Raw genomic sequence first — 21,235 nt, forward strand, 5'->3', positions numbered from 1 at the left:
AATTTTTCCTCCACAGAGGATAAAGTTTTGCTTGCATAGGAGATTACTTTATTGACCTTGTCATGCTTTTGGTATAATACTGCCGTCAAGCACGTATTAGAGAACCCCGTCTCCAGGAAGAACTCCTTGTTTCTGACAGGGTAAGCTAGGCAAGGCGCTTGTGAGAGGCTTCTCTTGAGTTGTCTTACTGCCTCGGCTTGTTCTGGACCCCATTCCCACTTGACCCCCCCTTCAGGAGATGAATCAGGGGTCTGGTGATCTCTGCGTAGCCCTCAATGAACTTTCTGCTGTAATTAGTCAGTCCAAGGAGGCTCCTTAGTTCCCGCAGAGTTGTGGGGTCTTTCAGTTTCTGAAGTGCTTCCACTTTCTTTTCCTGGGGACAGAGACCCTGAGGAGTAATCTCATGCCCCAAGAAATTAACACGGGTTCTACACCACTGTGCTTTCTGAAAGGAAAGTTTTGCTCCGGCGGCCCTCAACTGGGTCAGAACATAACAGATCTCCGCTATGTGTTCCTCCACAGATGAACTTTTGATGAGGACATCATCTACATAAGCCAGGTTACCCCTCGCACCCAGGTCGGGCATGGCCTTATGTAGGAAAATGTTGAATTCATTGCCGGAGTTGAGGTATCTGAAGGGAGTCCGGGTCCATGTATACTGCTGGCCCCCAAAGGTAAAAGCCAGCTTGTATTGGTCCTCCCTACTGACAGGCACGGTCCAGTATCCATTGGTCAGGTCTATTGCTGTGAATACCTGTGACCCCTGGATCTGGGCCAGCCCTTGGTCAATGTAGGGCAGAGGCCATCGGGAAGTATGGACTCGTTTGTTGAGCTCCCTGAGGTCAGCACAGAGTCTCCACTGGCCGTTTGGCTTCAATATTCCCAGCACCGGATTATTGAAGGTGCTGTGGACTGGACGGATTATTCCCCTGGACTCAAGGTTCTTAATTATTTCAGTAAGGGACTCCATTGATGCGAGAGGCAAGCGATATTGCTTCACAAACACAGGAGTCATGCCAGGGTCCGTGGGGATTGTGGTTGTGTGGATGTCGGTGCGGCCACAGTCATATGAGTCTACCGCAAAGAGATCTTGGAAATCCAAGAAAACTCGTTTCAACTTTTGCTTTTGTTCCAGAGTCACACAGGCATCAGCTAGGTTGACTCTCTCTTCCACCATCTGCCTGAAGCCTGGAAAGACTTCTGGTTTGGCTATCTCCGCGGCCTCCTCCAGCTGGGTGGAGAAGTCCCTGGTCAGAGTGCTGATTTGGACTGGAGGCTTCAGGTGGGAAAGGCAGCCCTCATGGACTTGGAAAATCACCTCATCCCTCCTGAAGTCACAAGTCACATCTTCCTTACCATAGGGGCAGGAAGTGTACACCAGGAAGTTCCCCCCGTGCCGGGTAAAAATCCCGTCTGGTGTTGTGTTGTCATCACTGTCACTGTCAAAGCAGTCCTTGGGGATTGGTCCTAACAGTTCAATTACTAAGTCGATGGAAAAATGTTGGTCATCAACCGCCATTCCAATAATGGTGCCTGCGGCTAGAGTAATACTCTTTAAGTCGCTGTTATCCACCTCTATTGGAATGGTGTCATGTTCTATGTTGACTAATGGAGTTGGGTTTACCCCCAACCCTTGCTGTTGGAGAGAAGCATTTAGATGTATGTAAGCATCAGGGTTTTTCAAATGTTGTCCTCTTTTAGCTTTCACTTCCAGGGAGAATTGTCGAGTCCTTTCTGGGATGGTGACTTCCTCTTTGATCTGAATTTCAACTGCATAAGGTAGCAATTGAGCTGACCTAAATGCTTTTTCTGGATCATCAAAGCCCATGGGATTATCCGCTAATCGGGACCAAGCTTTGAAGTTTATTAGGTCCAAACTAATGGCAAAGCGATTGAGAATGTCACTGCCTAAGTAAAAGGCGGCAGGGACGTCTCGCACGACCCAACAATTGTGGACTATGCTCTTGTTGCCAATGGAGATTTTGAGCATACACCTGCTTGGCAGGAGATGTTTGGAATTAGGTGCTTCCAGGTCCATTTCCCATTTGTCTATCAGTTTGAATGCGGGAATGGCTGGATCTTTTGGGAGTTGGCGGAACATGGCTTCGCTGATGAAGCTCTTACCGTTGTTCACACACACTCGAGCGAGAACAGAGTCCTTCCCATCATTTAATTGGACAGGGATGAACAACTGCTCTCCAATTTGCTGAATATCAGCCAGGCTCTGAGCTGATTTCACATCTTTCTGGACTATTGGAGTGGGAGTTTCTGATTGTGGATTAGTATAGAATCTCAGAGTGTTTCCTTCCAGCGTGGAGTACCACTTTAGACTGGAAGGCAGGTTGATTTTCAGAAATAGAGAGGACCCTGCATCACCAGTCTGTTGTCCTACTGCTATTACTGTCACGTCTGGAATTTGGCTATTCTGGAAGTGAAATTCTACTTGGTCAGATTTTTGTTCAACCATGTGGCAGGTGCCGTTTAAACTAACATGGTTGACACTCTGTTTTAATTTTATTGGTCGGCTAGTCTGGGTCCAGAGGACCCTGTTTACGCAATCTATTAGGGGTGACAACCTTCTCAGGAGGTCATTCCCTAGTAAACAAGGGGTGCCCTCTGGGGTCACAACTATGACCGGGTGTTTCAACTTGTGTCGCCCAATTTTAATGTCCAAATCTGCCGTCCCCTCGACGGGAATTTCCTTCCCGTCAAAGTTCTGCAGTTGTCCAGGAAGAGAGGTGAGAGGAATTTGGTAATTCTCTCCCCTTCCTGCATTCAGTTCGTCAAAGGCCCTTCTGGACAGAAGGGTAGCTTGAGATCCAGTGTCCACCAGTGCCAAAATTGTACCCTGCCCCTGTACTTGTACCGGGGCATAATATCTTCCCTCCTTCTCCTCAAGGGGGCACAGATAATGTACATTTTTGGACAACTGGTGGGCTAATTTTCTGGTTTTGGACATCGCTAGCGAAGAGATTTGGGCAGAATTCTGTGGAGAGCCTTGGGAATCTGAAAGAAAAAGTTGGCAACTGGAGATCAGAGCCATTGTGGGTTCCCCTGGCTTCAGTTCTGGGCCGCCCCCCCCTTTTTGGAGGCAGTCACCAGGATGGGTTTGAGCCAGGGGATTTTCTTGCTGTTGGTTCTGGGATGAGATGGTGGGCGGCGGTAGCTCAGTCTCCACATCTCCCCAGTCTGGATTTGCATCCCTAGGGACCCATTTTTCTTTGGGAGGAGTTCCCCCCTCTCTGAAGGAGAAGATTCTTTTCCCAGGATCCTCTGAGGATCCCTCTCCCTCAAATTGGAATATCTGTACCTCCTCCTCAAACTGAGTCTGTTTGGGTCTTTTGTTTCTCCTACCCCCCCTCTGCTCCTTAGGAGGCAGACTTTCAGGGGCAAGAGATTTTGTTTCCGGTTCCTGGGTTTCCAGGGGCTGTTTACAAGTGAGGAAGGAAGCTTCCTCCAAGGCCTTACACCCCCCTTCCCCTTGTGCCTCCTCCCTGGGAACCGGTGAGTTATCGGGGTGCTGCCCCCGTCATTGTTCTGGAGCACCAGGTCCAGAGTTGGGTGCGTTCTGCGCCGGCATGCCGATCTGAGGGTTCTGCTGAGCCCTCAGTATTTGACCCAGATCCCGTGCCATATTTTGGACCTGGCGCTCTGATTGGGAAACCCGCTCAGGCTGATACGGGGCCCTGTTTTCTCCCCTGGGCTGATCCCGGGAAGGGTAGCTGTCCCTCCTCTGGTAATACCCCGGGTTGGGAAGATTTGGGTACCCCTCCACCCTTGGCCTCCCCTCTCCCGGATTAGGTTGTCTGGGCTCAGGGAATTGGGGGAAGAAGGGTGGAGGATTTTGGGGCTGGAAATTGGGTGGATACCTGGGGAAGAAGTTCTGCCCAGGGTTTGGTGAGTTTCTGCCCTCCTGTGAGAAGTTGGGAGGGAAGTTCCCTGGGTTAGGTGCTTGGCTGGATCCCCCCCCTTGGGCTGGAGGAGTCCACACATAACCCAGGATGGGTCGATTTCCCTTGTAACGGGGACTTACATAATCAGGAGAGCGAGGGACCCCATTTGTGGGGCTGCCTCCCTGGCTCCCTGTCTGTGACTGGCCCGAGGACCTTCTGGGCCTAGCATTATTAGGTGCAGGTAGGTTTTTAGGCCCCCCCATCTCCAAATCCAAAACGGGGGTGACCTTTACCTCTGCCACCTTGGCAGCAGCAGGGGTGCTGTTGGCTTTGGGGTTTTTCTGAGCATTATTTTTGCTATCTACCGTTTTCTGCACCTCATAGATCCGGGTAGCCTGTTCAAGGACCCAGTCTAAAGATCTTTTCTCGTGAAAATCCCTCACGAGCTGGGTCATTATGTATTTGGGCAAGGCATGAAAAAATGTATTTATGAATTCTCTACTGTCTGTGCGCACCCTTCTGATGGTCTGCGCAAAAGCACGTTTCAGTTCTTGCACAAATTCTTGTGGGGCCTGATCCTCCCCACATTGCAAATTGTAGGCTGCCTTGCGAGCCTCTTGAGGATTTCTATGAATGGAAAAATGTTTCAAGATGGCCGCCTTATAGGTGGACCATCTTAAATGATTTTGGTCCTCCAGCCCCGCAAAGAAACTGGAGTATTCCGGGGAGAAGTTCCACTTTACATATTGAATACAGCTTTGGCTGTCCTTCAAATGGAAAGTCTCCATCATTTGCTCAAACAACTCTAAGTGCTCCCAAACAGAATACTTAGCGTTCTTATGGTAAGGCGTGATGACGCTCCTGATCGCCTTAATCTGCTTTAAGGGGTCCTTAAGCAAGGCCCTTTTTGCCTTATTGGCCTTTTTGTTTCGGGTAACCCTTGTCCATTCATCCTCTGACTCAGAGGCACTGCTCCCAGAGGTTCCTGTCTGCTCTTCCAGGTTTTCCCGGATTCTGCGAGCCTGGGAATGGCTGGCAGAATGTGGGGACCTGGTCTCCTGTGTCCTGCGCAGTTCAGAGGAGTCTTCAGATTCCTCCTTGCTGCCAGGATTTGATGGGTACCCCCTCCACTGACCTAACTGGGCAGAGGTTTTCAGGATGCCCTTAATGGGCCTACTCTCCTGGGGTTCCCCACTGAACTGTACTGTACTTGGGTGCCCATACCCGGATGCCCACCCCTCCATTCCTGAGTGGTACTGGCCTATGAGCCCCATACTTTTAGCTGGATAGTAATCTGCCATCCCTGTGGCCCTGTGCTCATGTGCGCCAGGGGACATGGGGGTGGTAGAGTCCAGGGACTGGGAGAGATGAAGGCCCCTTGTGTTAGGGCTCCTGAGGTTATGGTCAGGAGTCTCTCTTTCCCAGCGGACCTCATCTCTATCCGCCCCTGCTCCCTGTTGCAATGCAAGAGCCTGCGCCTTCAGTTCCTCAGTTAAGGCCTTACTAGACTCTATCAGTCTCTCCTGCATCGCTACCTGTTGTTGGAGCCTATCATTGTGCTGGCAGAGAGCCTCATTCTCTCTCTGCGTTTCCTGATTGGTCCTAGAGCACTGGGCCAGTCTTTGCTGCAGGAGGTTTACCTCCTGAGTCCCATCCCTACTGGCCTGCTCCTTTCTTGCCAGAGCATCTTCCACCCTTCTGGTGTGCTCTACCAAGTTCTGGTTTTCTTTTTGGAGGTCACCCAGCCCCTGGAGGGCCAGGTGATTTTCTTCAATTTCCTTTTTTAAGTGGCAGACTTCCTGGCCTAAAGTGTCTCTTTCCTGACCAAGAGCCTGCATCTGTGCCGCCAGGTCGTTCCTTTGCCTTTGGAAGGCACCGGCTTTCTGGCGCTCCTGATCAAACTCTGCCTGGGTATCCAGGTCTTTCAGAATCAGTTTATTGCTCTCCTCTTTCTCTCTATCTAGCTGGCTTTGCAGGGTGACTACCTGCTCCGCGCATGCCCTGTTGAAATTGATCTGTTGCTCCAACTTTTTCTGGTTCTGCAGTAAGGAGTCCAAACTGTCTTGGTGCTCCTTCTGCAGGGCCAGAAATCTGGTATCCTGGTCTGTCTTTTCCTGTTGTAGGATGCCCATATCCTCTTTTATTTTAATGATATATTGCCTACTATCATTTTCTGACTCCTGGCTCCTGAGCAGCCTCTGCTCAGAAGAGTCCAGCTCAGATTGGGCCTTCTGTAATGCCAGCAGTTGCCTACTCGCCAGATCTTGGCCTTCAGCACATTTGTCCTGCATGGCTCCCATATGTAAATATAAATATTCCGCTACCCTGGCAATCTTATTGTGTTCATCTTTGGCTTTAGGAGCCATATATAGTTCACTCAGGGCCACATGTAATGGACCCTGATCTCTCCATAGGTCTGACCCTGTTTCAGTGACCTGTCGCGTGATGGCCTGCAACAAGGCATTCTGGCCCTGTTCAGTCCATTCACCTCTCACAAATAGTTTATGTAAGAGGTGCTCTCTGGCTATTTTCATGTCTACTAAGGTCGTCATTCTAGAGATTGGTCTCTGTCCTGACTTACAGAAGTTTGTATTTTATTTTTGCAAAACAGACCTTTTCCTAAGAGCGTTCCTAAGAGGAGTGCTTTACAGCGTAACACAGCGTGGTGATCCGACCGGATATGTGTATCTGGTCGGCTGGCACGCTGTATTAATCTGCACAAATGGTAGATCTAACCCAAACGTCCGGCACGAGCCCCCAATTTGTAAGAGGATTCAATTCAGCACTACAGCCAAGTCAACGCCTAGTCTAGAATACTGAATGAAAACCCTTATTGATATATCTTTATGTCCAGTTCATGCATTCTGGATGACTACCCCTATATAACACCCCTCTCTTGGAATCCTCCTGACCCCACTGAGCCAAGAAGTAGTTCTGTTTTGCAAGTTAAAAGGTTTAATTGATAGTTTAAACAATAGGTAAATATATCACACTTTAGAATAAATTAATAATTGAATAGCACACTATATCTGATATGATAAAGATTAACAACGGAGAATCTGGCACTAGCACACTTCTTGATAATCACTAAGGAGTTGACATGAAATGGATAAGATAGCAACAATACTTTTATGGTTTCAAATGGATGCAATGTGGAATGAAATGCAGTAAAGAAAATAACTTGATAGGATTTCAGCAAAGACAATGTAATCACTTTCTTGTACAATTCACCCCCCCTTTTATGCAATGCAGGGAAATGGAAGGAAGGCACACAATTCTCAGAAATGCAATTCAAATGTAATTCAGTTCACCCAGCAACTTAGACTACAGACGTTGAAAACACAGGCAAAATGCTTTGATATGTGCTGGCAATGTAGAAAAATAAAATATGCTAAAATGCTTTTAATTCCCTCTAGGAGGTTCAGGGTGAGTGATATCTAGTTAATATTAGTCCAGGCTCACTTTAGCAATGATGCAGGGATGGTTTTTATGAGGCAAACGAATTTCTTTCAGAGGAAAGCAAAAGCAGCTATCTTTTTGCAAGTGGAGAAATTTGCAAATCGCGGTAAAATTCGCGAATGCGTCTGGGGCGATTACAGAGGAGCTACAAGGGCTAGCAATATCGTTTTGGGGTCCTAGGAAAGCCTAGGATCTCAGCTTCCAGATGAAAGTTACTGCAAGTCTCTAGCACAAACGGTCACGGAGATATGAGCGATTAAATAAAGGTCGTTTTTCAGATTTGAAATTTTAAAGTTCAAAAAGACAAGTGCAGCTTGCAACTAGAAAATGACAAGTGACAGCTTTACAAATGATAGTTGACAGTTAGGAGGCAGTTCTACTTAGATTAAAATAGAATTGATCATATTATTTTAACTAAGAGATTGGTTCTGCACAGTCTTGCTATGTACTCACACTTTATTCTTGAGTTAAATGGGCCTCGCCACGGATCTGGTCAGGTTTTAGACTTGACTCTGGTCTCTGCACTTCACAGTGATCTGGGTCAGCTCTCTCTGGTTCTGCTAACAGGTCAGCTCTACTCTCTGGATTCTGAAGATTGAGGGATTTAAAGTCTGGATCTTTCTGCACAGCTTTCTCTGGAGATTGATGGAGGTAAAGTATGGATTTTCCCGGCAGAGCTTCCAGCTGCAAATGGATTTGAAAGTCCCTATCTGTCCTGTCTCTCTGCTTTTATGTGTTTTTAAAATGGGTGTGTGTGAGCAGCATCACTAGCCAGCCCCTCTCCACTTATCATTGGCCAAGCTTTCATTTCTCCCTTGATTGGGGAAGGAAGTGTGTGTCAGCGTGATGTCATTTTATGGCTTGCAGAGAGGACACTCCCCTGTCAAATTGCACATAATCTATATTTGATTAAAAAAAACATATTTGCAGAGGTACATATTGTTTTAAAATCATATGCACCCATCATGCATTACAGGAGGTATACCCTGTCCAAATCTGCTCTTCCTGAGGGCTTGCATTCAGAAATGGCACATATTTCACTTTTTAACTGGTTTCGCAATTTCGGACATTAACCCAAATTTACACACATGTGCGCAAGGAGTATGGACATTAGTTGATGAAGTGTCAGATTTTTCACATGCACACATTTTGAGTAATATCCTCTTTTCCGCTAAAACCCCCCTGAACATGCCACCGGTTCTAAAAACCTCTTAAAATGTGGGCAGAAAAATCACAAGAATTATGGTGTCATTTATACAATTTTCACATGTCCGCTCTATGAGTTATTCATCTTTTTAGAGTTATGTTCTGGCCCCAAAGGGGTGTGGTTTTCCTCCAGCACAAGGTTGAATTTCTGGTTTTTCCAGTTCTGCCAAGCCAGCTTGCTCTCACAGGCAGTGCTCCTCCCCTGTGCTTCCAGGAGAAATCTCCATTTACGACTCCCGCCATAAAACATTTGCCTGAGTCAAGACAGGGCTTTGTTCAATTTCCTGCAGAGCCCAGGTAATTCAATCAGGGAAGTGTCATATCCCTTTTGGTGTGAGCAGCAAAAGGGCAGCTAGTCCTGGGAACACAGCTGTGACTCAAGTTTCACTCCTGATGGGGGTAGTTGCCAGGCAGAATTCAGTTCCTTAAGCCAGGTTTCAGATAAAATGTCACTTTTTGTTACCCAGTTTAAGTCAAGACAATGTTTACATATGCAGCTAGAATGCTGATTCTAAGTTTAAAACTATGACATTTAAACAATTGCAACCTATGTGACACTCAGAAGTAGGTCACTCAGTCAATTTAAACACTTAGATTATTTTTTAGTGTCTTTCAGTCCAAATTTACTTAAACTGCTGAAATCCACAGCTCAGCCAGTCTTGTTATAAACCTTCAAGTCACTTCAGAATATAACTTTACATTGGATCCACCTCTTAAAATGTCTTTCTTTGGCATGTTTTGGGTTCATTTATTCAGTTTTCTACAAAAAGTAAAATCTGGTGGTTTTAAAACGCCGGCTTTTGGATAGTGGTGAGTACTAGTAGTGCACCCCTTTTTGGGATTTTAAGAAAATGAATTCCCAACAGTTATGGGTTTGCTTTTGGCAATCAGCATTGCCATTCCCAATGGTTTCAGACTACTGTGTGGGTAGTCCACTGGTGGTTTTAGGCAGCGTCCTTCTGTGCCCATAACATCGGCAAAAATGAGTGGCAGCCTATTCTTCATGCATTTCCCTGTGCATTTTCTGGGAAGCTCTGGCCATCATGATGTTTTCCATGTCTATACTGCACAGTTTTGAGGTAGAACTCGGATGCATGGGTAAATACATCCCACAAGCCCCCCTTCTTGCGGTGGCCATCTGATCCTTCACTGGTGGGACCCGCAAGATCTGGGATGTTTCCTCATCTTCTTCCCATAGATGGCACAGTTCAGCATCTTTTTCTCCATCCGGTCGGATCGATCGGTTCTCCTCGCCGGTCCTGATGGGAATATTGGGCGGTACCCCGGGCCCGTTGCGTCTCTGCTCCTGGTCTCCGGATCGTCCTCCTTGTCCCGTCTCCAGGTTTTCTTTCTCCTAGGACGACAAAGGAAGAGCGGCAATACCTATTCATAGACGTTTTTTCCACCACTGTTGAGATAGTGGGGCAGCATATGCATTTCATCATAATGAAACATTACATTCTTATTTTGACAAAAAAACAGTATAACTAAGAGACAGTTTCATGCAAATCACAATATTTTAGAGACTAGATGTGGCATGTTTTATGGTTGGAACTGAATTAGTCTGAGACAGTACCCGCTAGGATTCCAGAGGATTCCTCCAGTTGTTGCAGAGTGTGCCTGGGATGGCAACATTTCAACTGGTTTATGTGGACCCACTTGTCTTCCCCCTCTGCCAAAGGACCTTTGGGGATGTGGATTTTGTAGGCCACAGGGGAGATCTTGTCGATGATCTCAAAGGGTCCTTTCCACGTAGGCAAAAATTTCCGCTGTTTTGCCTGGTTTCTTTGGAAGTTGTATAGATAGACCCGGTCCCCCACCTGATATTCCTTCCTGGAAGTCTTCAGGTCATAGTGGGTCTTCATGCTATCAGCTGATCTTTCTAGATTCCGCTGAGCATAAGCAAAAGCATGTTGAAGGTGTTTCCTTAAATTCTCCACATACTCATGAGTTGTGGAGGCATTTATCAGTGTCTGCTCTTGGGTCCTGTAGAGCAAATGCTGAGGAAGCACCATCTTGCGCCCAGTCATCAACTCAAATGGCGACATTTTGGTTGCATATGAAGGGGTAGATCTGATGGCCATTAGGACCAGAGGTAATCGGATATCCCAACTTGGCCCAGAATCTGCCACACACTTTTTTAAGATGCTCACAATTGTCCGGTTATATCTCTCTACTGCCCCAGAAGAAGCTGGTCTATAAGCAATATGCAACTTCCTTTTGACCCCCAGTATCTCCCACATCTTTGTCATTACTTCACTGGTGAAGTGGCTACCCCTGTCTGACTCAATCCTTTGAGGTAGACCAAAACGGGAAAAGATGTGGTTAATCATCAAGGCAGCTGCGGTTTCTGCCTTGCAATTTGGGGCTGGGAGACATTCCACCCACTTGCTAAACAAGCATGTCACAGTCAACATGTACTTATTCCCCCTAGCCGAGCGAATCACGGGGCCTACAAAGTCGATTTGTAAATCTGACCATGGCAGTGTCATCCCCCTCTTTTGGAGAGGCGCACGGTGCGTGAGGGATGATGGCTGAAATTGTGCGCACACAAGACACCCCTTCAAGTATTGGTCGAGGTCCTGCCCCATGTGTGGCCAGTATGCAACCTCTCTTAAGATTTCCAATGTTGTGTGAAACCCCCTATGACCGGCGGTGGCCGCATCATGGGCGTGACTTAACATCAGGCTTCGGAATGAGGTAGGAACCACCCACTGATCGTGGCCAGCTTTGGATTTCCTTACCAGCAAACCGTCTTGGATTCGGAACATTTTTGGACATTTCATCAACACTCTTAGGTCCTCTTTCCCAATGTAATCGGTATCCGTCAGGGGAAAGTTCTCAGGGTCCTCAAGGTGCTGGTAAAATTTACCAATAATTGGATCCCCCTTCTGAGCGGTAATCAAATCAGCATCAGGGGTCTCCTTACTCCATTGTGCAATTGAAAGGTCGTTGTGAGCATTTGTCTGGGACCTAGTGATAGCAGTGACCTGGATTTCCCCCAACAGGGACTCAATCTCAATTAGATCCCCTTGGATGGCCCCGGTTTTGGCCAGCTGATCAGCTAAGTCATTTCCAGTTTTGTCTGGTCCCTCTACTTTGGAATGACCCTTGATCTTTTTCCAATAGATGGTCATCTCATTCGAGGTGACCAGATCATCAATGGTTTGGATCAACTTCCCATGTTTCAAGGGTTTGTTGTTAGCACAAAACATGCCTCTGGTTTTCCAATTAACCAGGTGCTCCACGAACCCGTTCCATACATAATCCGAATCTGTGATTATGACCAGTTCGCGGAGTTGATGCTGGACAGCAGTGAGGATGGCCTGATGCACAGCCATCAATTCTGCCACCTGACTACTTCGGGGACCAATTTTGTATCCAGCGGAGGGTTCTGGGGACTCATTCACCCATGCATTCCCTACGCCGGCCACCAGTTCTTTCTCCCCGTTGTTGTCAACATGGTAAGAGCATCCATCCACATAGACAGTGGGCATTCCCTCACACTTGTCCTCTTCAAAGACTTTGTGTGGGGAATTAAGGTATGCCTCCGTGTTGTCCTTGATTTTTAGACTTTCGTCCTCGAGACAGTTTTCTCTGGCACAATCATGCAAGTCAGCCAGACCTTGCGCGAGGGGACTCTTCTTGTTTTGGCCATATCTGACCTCCACAGGAAAGCCTTGCATTGACAGAATCCAGGAAGTAATTCGGGAATTACTCACATTTCCGGCCCGGATTCTGTCACTTTGGAGATATTGCAGAGGCTGGTGTGGAGTCTCCACTATGATGTGTTCCCCCTGGATAAACGGGCGGTAATTCTTCAATGCCCACACCGTCGCCAGGAGTGCCTTCTCACAATCGTTGAATTTTTCCTCCACAGAGGATAAAGTTTTGCTTGCATAGGAGATTACTTTATTGACCTTGTCATGCTTTTGGTATAATACTGCCGTCAAGCACGTATTAGAGAACCCCGTCTCCAGGAAGAACTCCTTGTTTCTGACAGGGTAAGCTAGGCAAGGCGCTTGTGAGAGGCTTCTCTTGAGTTGTCTTACTGCCTCGGCTTGTTCTGGACCCCATTCCCACTTGACCCCCCCTTCAGGAGATGAATCAGGGGTCTGGTGATCTCTGCGTAGCCCTCAATGAACTTTCTGCTGTAATTAGTCAGTCCAAGGAGGCTCCTTAGTTCCCGCAGAGTTGTGGGGTCTTTCAGTTTCTGAAGTGCTTCCACTTTCTTTTCCTGGGGACAGAGACCCTGAGGAGTAATCTCATGCCCCAAGGAATTAACACGGGTTCTACACCACTGTGCTTTCTGAAAGGAAAGTTTTGCTCCGGCGGCCCTCAACTGGGTCAGAACATAACAGATCTCCGCTATGTGTTCCTCCACAGATGAACTTTTGATGAGGACATCATCTACATAAGCCAGGTTACCCCTCGCACCCAGGTCGGGCATGGCCTTATGTAGGAAAATGTTGAATTCATTGCCGGAGTTGAGGTATCTGAAGGGAGTCCGGGTCCATGTATACTGCTGGCCCCCAAAGGTAAAAGCCAGCTTGTATTGGTCCTCCCTACTGACAGGCACGGTCCAGTATCCATTGGTCAGGTCTATTGCTGTGAATACCTGTGACCCCTGGATCTGGGCCAGCCCTTGGTCAATGTAGGGCAGAGGCCATCGGGAAGTATGGACTCGTTTGTTGAGCTCCCTGAGGTCAGCACAGAGTCTCCACTGGCCGTTTGGCTTCAATATTCCCAGCACCGGATTATTGAAGGTCCTGTGGACTGGACGGATTATTCCCCTGGACTCAAGGTTCTTAATTATTTCAGTAAGGGACTCCATTGATGCGAGAGGCAAGCGATATTGCTTCACAAACACAGGAGTCATGCCAGGGTCCGTGGGGATTGTGGTTGTGTGGATGTCGGTGCGGCCACAGTCATATGAGTCTACCGCAAAGAGATCTTGGAAATCCAAGAAAACTCGTTTCAACTTTTGCTTTTGTTCCAGAGTCACACAGGCATCAGCTAGGTTGACTCTCTCTTCCACCATCTGCCTGAAGCCTGGAAAGACTTCTGGTTTGGCTATCTCCGCGGCCTCCTCCAGCTGGGTGGAGAAGTCCCTGGTCAGAGTGCTGATTTGGACTGGAGGCTTCAGGTGGGAAAGGCAGCCCTCATGGACTTGGAAAATCACCTCATCCCTCCTGAAGTCACAAGTCACATCTTCCTTACCATAGGGGCAGGAAGTGTACACCAGGAAGTTCCCCCCGTGCCGGGTAAAAATCCCGTCTGGTGTTGTGTTGTCATCACTGTCACTGTCAAAGCAGTCCTTGGGGATTGGTCCTAACAGTTCAATTACTAAGTCGATGGAAAAATGTCGGTCATCAACCGCCATTCCAATAATGGTGCCTGCGGCTAGAGTAATACTCTTTAAGTCGCTGTTATCCACCTCTATTGGAATGGTGTCATGTTCTATGTTGACTAATGGAGTTGGGTTTACCCCCAACCCTTGCTGTTGGAGAGAAGCATTTAGATGTATGTAAGCATCAGGGTTTTTCAAATGTTGTCCTCTTTTAGCTTTCACTTCCAGGGAGAATTGTCGAGTCCTTTCTGGGATGGTGACTTCCTCTTTGATCTGAATTTCAACTGCATAAGGTAGCAATTGAGCTGACCTAAATGCTTTTTCTGGATCATCAAAGCCCATGGGATTATCCGCTAATCGGGACCAAGCTTTGAAGTTTATTAGGTCCAAACTAATGGCAAAGCGATTGAGAATGTCACTGCCTAAGTAAAAGGCGGCAGGGACGTCTCGCACGACCCAACAATTGTGAACTATGCTCTTGTTGCCAATGGAGATTTTGAGCATACACCTGCTTGGCAGGAGATGTTTGGAATTAGGTGCTTCCAGGTCCATTTCCCATTTGTCTATCAGTTTGAATGCGGGAATGGCTGGATCTTTTGGGAGTTGGCGGAACATGGCTTCGCTGATGAAGCTCTTACCGTTGTTCACACACACTCGAGCGAGAACAGAGTCCTTCCCATCATTTAATTGGACAGGGATGAACAACTGCTCTCCAATTTGCTGAATATCAGCCAGGCTCTGAGCTGATTTCACATCTTTCTGGACTATTGGAGTGGGAGTTTCTGATTGTGGATTAGTATAGAATCTCAGAGTGTTTCCTTCCAGCGTGGAGTACCACTTTAGACTGGAAGGCAGGTTGATTTTCAGAAATAGAGAGGACCCTGCATCACCAGTCTGTTGTCCTACTGCTATTACTGTCACGTCTGGAATTTGGCTATTCTGGAAGTGAAATTCTACTTGGTCAGATTTTTGTTCAACCATGTGGCAGGTGCCGTTTAAACTAACATGGTTGACACTCTGTTTTAATTTTATTGGTCGGCTAGTCTGGGTCCAGAGGACCCTGTTTACGCAATCTATTAGGGGTGACAACCTTCTCAGGAGGTCATTCCCTAGTAAACAAGGGGTGCCCTCTGGGGTCACAACTATGACCGGGTGTTTCAACTTGTGTCGCCCAATTTTAATGTCCAAATCTGCCGTCCCCTCGACGGGAATTTCCTTCCCGTCAAAGTTCTGCAGTTGTCCAGGAAGAGAGGTGAGAGGAATTTGGTAATTCTCTCCCCTTCCTGCATTCAGTTCGTCAAAGGCCCTTCTGGACAGAAGGGTAGCTTGAGATCCAGTGTCCACCAGTGCCAAAATTGTACCCTGCCCCTGTACTTGTACCGGGGCATAATATCTTCCCTCCTTCTCCTCAAGGGGGCACAGATAATGTAAATTTTTGGACAACTGGTGGGCTAATTTTCTGGTTTTGGACATCGCTAGCGAAGAGATTTGGGCAGAATTCTGTGGAGAGCCTTGGGAATCTGAAAGAAAAAGTTGGCAACTGGAGATCAGAGCCATTGTGGGTTCCCCTGGCTCCAGTTCTGGGCCGCCCCCCCCTTTTTGGAGGCAGTCACCAGGATGGGTTTGAGCCAGGGGATTTTCTTGCTGTTGGTTCTGGGATGAGATGGTGGGCGGCGGTAGCTCAGTCTCCACATCTCCCCAGTCTGGATTTGCATCCCTAGGGACCCATTTTTCTTTGGGAGGAGTTCCCCCCTCTCTGAAGGAGAAGATTCTTTTCCCAGGATCCTCTGAGGATCCCTCTCCCTCAAATTGGAATATCTGTACCTCCTCCTCAAACTGAGTCTGTTTGGGTCTTTTGTTTCTCCTACCCCCCCTCTGCTCCTTAGGAGGCAGACTTTCAGGGGCAAGAGATTTTGTTTCCGGTTCCTGGGTTTCCAGGGGCTGTTTACAAGTGAGGAAGGAAGCTTCCTCCAAGGCCTTACACCCCCCTTCCCCTTGTGCCTCCTCCCTGGGAACCGGTGAGTTATCGGGGTGCTGCCCCCGTCATTGTTCTGGAGCACCAGGTCCAGAGTTGGGTGCGTTCTGCGCCGGCATGCCGATCTGAGGGTTCTGCTGAGCCCTCAGTATTTGACCCAGATCCCGTGCCATATTTTGGACCTGGCGCTCTAATTGGGAAACCCGCTCAGGCTGATACGGGGCCCTGTTTTCTCCCCTGGGCTGATCCCGGGAAGGGTAGCTGTCCCTCCTCTGGTAATACCCCGGGTTGGGAAGATTTGGGTACCCCTCCACCCTTGGCCTCCCCTCTCCCGGATTAGGTTGTCTGGGCTCAGGGAATTGGGGGAAGAAGGGTGGAGGATTTTGGGGCTGGAAATTGGGTGGATACCTGGGGAAGAAGTTCTGCCCAGGGTTTGGTGAGTTTCTGCCCTCCTGTGAGAAGTTGGGAGGGAAGTTCCCTGGGTTAGGTGCTTGGCTGGATCCCCCCCCTTGGGCTGGAGGAGTCCACACATAACCCAGGATGGGTCGATTTCCCTTGTAACGGGGACTTACATAATCAGGAGAGCGAGGGACCCCATTTGTGGGGCTGCCTCCCTGGCTCCCTGTCTGTGACTGGCCCGAGGACCTTCTGGGCCTAGCATTATTAGGTGCAGGTAGGTTTTTAGGCCCCCCCATCTCCAAATCCAAAACGGGGGTGACCTTTACCTCTGCCACCTTGGCAGCAGCAGGGGTGCTGTTGGCTTTGGGGTTTTTCTGAGCATTATTTTTGCTATCTTTTCTTGTGAAAATCCCTCACGAGCTGGGTCATTATGTATTTGGGCAAGGCATGAAAAAATGTATTTATGAATTCTCTACTGTCTGTGCGCACCCTTCTGATGGTCTGCGCAAAAGCACGTTTCAGTTCTTGCACAAATTCTTGTGGGGCCTGATCCTCCCCACATTGCAAATTGTAGGCTGCCTTGCGAGCCTCTTGAGGATTTCTATGAATGGAAAAATGTTTCAAGATGGCCGCCTTATAGGTGGACCATCTTAAATGATTTTGGTCCTCCAGCCCCGCAAAGAAACTGGAGTATTCCGGGGAGAAGGTCCACTTTACATATTGAATACAGCTTTGGCTGTCCTTCAAATGGAAAGTCTCCATCATTTGCTCAAACAACTCTAAGTGCTCCCAAACAGAATACTTAGCGTTCTTATGGTAAGGCGTGATGACGCTCCTGATCGCCTTAATCTGCTTTAAGGGGTCCTCAAGCAAGGCCCTTTTTGCCTTATTGGCCTTTTTGTTTCGGGTAACCCTTGTCCATTCATCCTCTGACTCAGAGGCACTGCTCCCAGAGGTTCCTGTCTGCTCTTCCAGGTTTTCCCGGATTCTGCGAGCCTGGGAATGGCTGGCAGAATGTGGGGACCTGGTCTCCTGTGTCCTGCGCAGTTCAGAGGAGTCTTCAGATTCCTCCTTGCTGCCAGGATTTGATGGGTACCCCCTCCACTGACCTAACTGGGCAGAGGTTTTCAGGATGCCCTTAATGGGCCTACTCTCCTGGGGTTCCCCACTGAACTGTACTGTACTTGGGTGCCCATACCCGGATGCCCACCCCTCCATTCCTGAGTGGTACTGGCCTATGAGCCCCATACTTTTAGCTGGATAGTAATCTGCCATCCCTGTGGCCCTGTGCTCATGTGCGCCAGGGGACATGGGGGTGGTAGAGTCCAGGGACTGGGAGAGATGAAGGCCCCTGGTGTTAGGGCTCCTGAGGTTATGGTCAGGAGTCTCTCTTTCCCAGCGGACCTCATCTCTATCCGCCCCTGCTCCCTGTTGCAATGCAAGAGCCTGCGCCTTCAGTTCCTCAGTTAAGGCCTTACTAGACTCTATCAGTCTCTCCTGCATTGCTACCTGTTGTTGGAGCCTATCATTGTGCTGGCAGAGAGCCTCATTCTCTCTCTGCGTTTCCTGATTGGTCCTGGAGCACTGGGCCAGTCTTTGCTGCAGGAGGTTTACCTCCTGAGTCCCATCCCTACTGGCCTGCTCCTTTCTTGCCAGAGCATCTTCCACCCTTCTGGTGTGCTCTACCAAGTTCTGGTTTTCTTTTTGGAGGTCACCCAGCCCCTGGAGGGCCAGGTGATTTTCTTCAATTTCCTTTTTTAAGTGGCAGACTTCCTGGCCTAAAGTGTCTCTTTCCTGACCAAGAGCCTGCATCTGTGCCGCCAGGTCGTTCCTTTGCCTTTGGAAGGCACCGGCTTTCTGGCGCTCCTGATCAAACTCTGCCTGGGTATCCAGGTCTTTCAGAATCAGTTTATTGCTCTCCTCTTTCTCTCTATCTAGCTGGCTTTGCAGGGTGACTACCTGCTCCGCGCATGCCCTGTTGAAATTGATCTGTTGCTCCAACTTTTTCTGGTTCTGCAGTAAGGAGTCCAAACTGTCTTGGTGCTCCTTCTGCAGGGCCAGAAATCTGGTATCCTGGTCTGTCTTTTCCTGTTGTAAGATGCCCATATCCTCTTTTATTTTAATGATATATTGCCTACTATCATTTTCTGACTCCTGGCTCCTGAGCAGCCTCTGCTCAGAAGAGTCCAGCTCAGATTGGGCCTTCTGTAATGCCAGCAGTTGCCTACTCGCCAGATCTTGGCCTTCAGCACATTTGTTCTGCATGGCTCCCATATGTAAATATAAATATGCCGCTACCCTGGCAATCTTATTGTGTTCATCTTTGGCTTTAGGAGCCATATATAGTTCACTCAGGGCCACATGTAATGGACCCTGATCTCTCCATAGGTCTGACCCTGTTTCAGTGACCTGTCGCGTGATGGCCTGCAACCAGGCATCCTGGCCCTGTTCAGTCCATTCACCTCTCACAAATAGTTTATGTAAGAGGTGCTCTCTGGCTATTTTCATGTCTACTAAGGTCGTCATTCTAGAGATTGGTCTCTGTCCTGACTTACAGAAGTTTGTATTTTATTTTTGCAAAACAGACCTTTTCCTAAGAGCGTTCCTATGAGGAGTGCTTTACAGCGTAACACAGCGTGGTGATCCGACCGGATATGTGTATCTGGTCGGCTGGCACGCTGTATTAATCTGCACAAATGGTAGATCTAACCCAAACGTCCGGCACAAGCCCCCAATTTGTAAGAGGATTCAATTCAGCACTACAGCCAAGTCAACGCCTAGTCTAGAATACTGAATGAAAACCCTTATTGATATATCTTTATGTCCAGTTCATGCATTCTGGATGACTACCCCTATATAACACCCCTCTCTTGGAATCCTCCTGACCCCACTGAGCCAAGAAGTAGTTCTGTTTTGCAAGTTAAAAGGTTTAATTGATAGTTTAAACAATAGGTATATATATCACACTTTAGAATAAATTAATAATTGAATAGCACACTTAATCTGATATGATAAAGATTAACAACGGAGAATCTGGCACTAGCACACTTCTTGATAATCACTAAGGAGTTGACATGAAATGGATAAGATAGCAACAATACTTTTATGGTTTCAAATGGATGCAATGTGGAATGAAATGCAGTAAAGAAAATAACTTGATAGGATTTCAGCAAAGACAATGTAATCACTTTCTTGTACAATTCACCCCCCCTTTTATGCAATGCAGGGAAATGGAAGGAAGGCACACAATTCTCAGAAATGCAATTCAAATGTAATTCAGTTCACCCAGCAACTTAGACTACAGACGTTGAAAACACAGACAAAATGCTTTGATATGTGCTGGCAATGTAGAAAAAAAAAATATGCTAAAATGCTTTTAATTCCCTCTAGGAGGTTCAGGGTGAGTGATATCTAGTTAATATTAGTCCAGGCTCACTTTAGCAATGATGCAGGGATGGTTTTTATGAGGCAAACGAATTTCTTTCAGAGGAAAGCAAAAGCAGCTATCTTTTTGCAAGTGGAGAAATTTGCAAATCGCGGTAAAATTCGCGAATGCGTCTGGGGCGATTACAGAGGAACTACAAGGACTAGCAATATTGTTTTGGGGTCCTAGGAAAGCCTAGGATCTCAGCTTCCAGATGAAAGTTACTGCAAGTCTCTAGCACAAACGGTCACGGAGATATGAGCGATTAAATAAAGGTCGTTTTTCAGATTTGAAATTTTAAAGTTCAAAAAGACAAGTGCAGCTTGCAACTAGAAAATGACAAGTGACAGCTTTACAAATGATAGTTGACAGTTAGGAGGCAGTTCTACTTAGATTAAAATAGAATTGATCATATTATTTTAACTAAGAGATTGGTTCTGCACAGTCTTGCTATGTACTCACACTATATTCTTGAGTTAAATGGGCCTCGCCACGGATCTGGTCAGGTTTTAGACTTGACTCTGGTCTCTGCACTTCACAGTGATCTGGGTCAGCTCTCTCTGGTTCTGCTAACAGGTCAGCTCTACTCTCTGGATTCTGAAGATTGAGGGATTTAAAGTCTGGATCTTTCTGCACAGCTTTCTCTGGAGATTGATGGAGGTAAAGTATGGATTTTCCCGGCAGAGCTTCCAGCTGCAAATGGATTTGAAAGTCCCTATCTGTCCTGTCTCTCTGCTTTTATGTGTTTTTAAAATGGGTGTGTGTGAGCAGCATCACTAGCCAGCCCCTCTTCACTTATCATTGGCCAAGCTTTCATTTCTCCCTTGATTGGGGAAGGAAGTGTGTGTCAGCGTGATGTCATTTTATGGCTTGCAGAGAGGACACTCCCCTGTCAAATTGCACATAATCTATATTTGATTAAAAAAAAACATATTTGCAGAGGTACATATTGTTTTAAAATCATATGCACCCATCATGCATTACAGGAGGTATACCCTGTCCAAATCTGCTCTTCCTGAGGGCTTGCATTCAGAAATGGCACATATTTCACTTTTTAACTGGTTTCGCAATTTCGGACATTAACCCAAATTTACACACATGTGCGCAAGGAGTATGGACATTAGTTGATGAAGTGTCAGATTTTTCACATGCACACATTTTGAGTAAAATCCTCTTTTCCGCTAAAACCCCCCTGAACATGCCACCGGTTCTAAAAACCTCTTAAAATGTGGGCAGAAAAATCACAAGAATTATGGTGTCATTTATACAATTTTCACATGTCCGCTCTATGAGTTATTCATCTTTTTAGAGTTATGTTCTGGCCCCAAAGGGGTGTGGTTTTCCTCCAGCACAAGGTTGAATTTCTGGTTTTTCCAGTTCTGCCAAGCCAGCTTGCTCTCACAGGCAGTGCCCCTCCCCTGTGCTTCCAGGAGAAATCTCCATTTACGACTCCCGCCATAAAACATTTGCCTGAGTCAAGACAGGGCTTTGTTCAATTTCCTGCAGAGCCCAGGTAATTCAATCAGGGA

This window comes from Ambystoma mexicanum, chromosome 10 (assembly GCF_040938575.1).
Source record: "Ambystoma mexicanum isolate Mex_15411 chromosome 10, UKY_AmexF1_1, whole genome shotgun sequence".
Taxonomy (NCBI): domain Eukaryota; kingdom Metazoa; phylum Chordata; class Amphibia; order Caudata; family Ambystomatidae; genus Ambystoma; species Ambystoma mexicanum.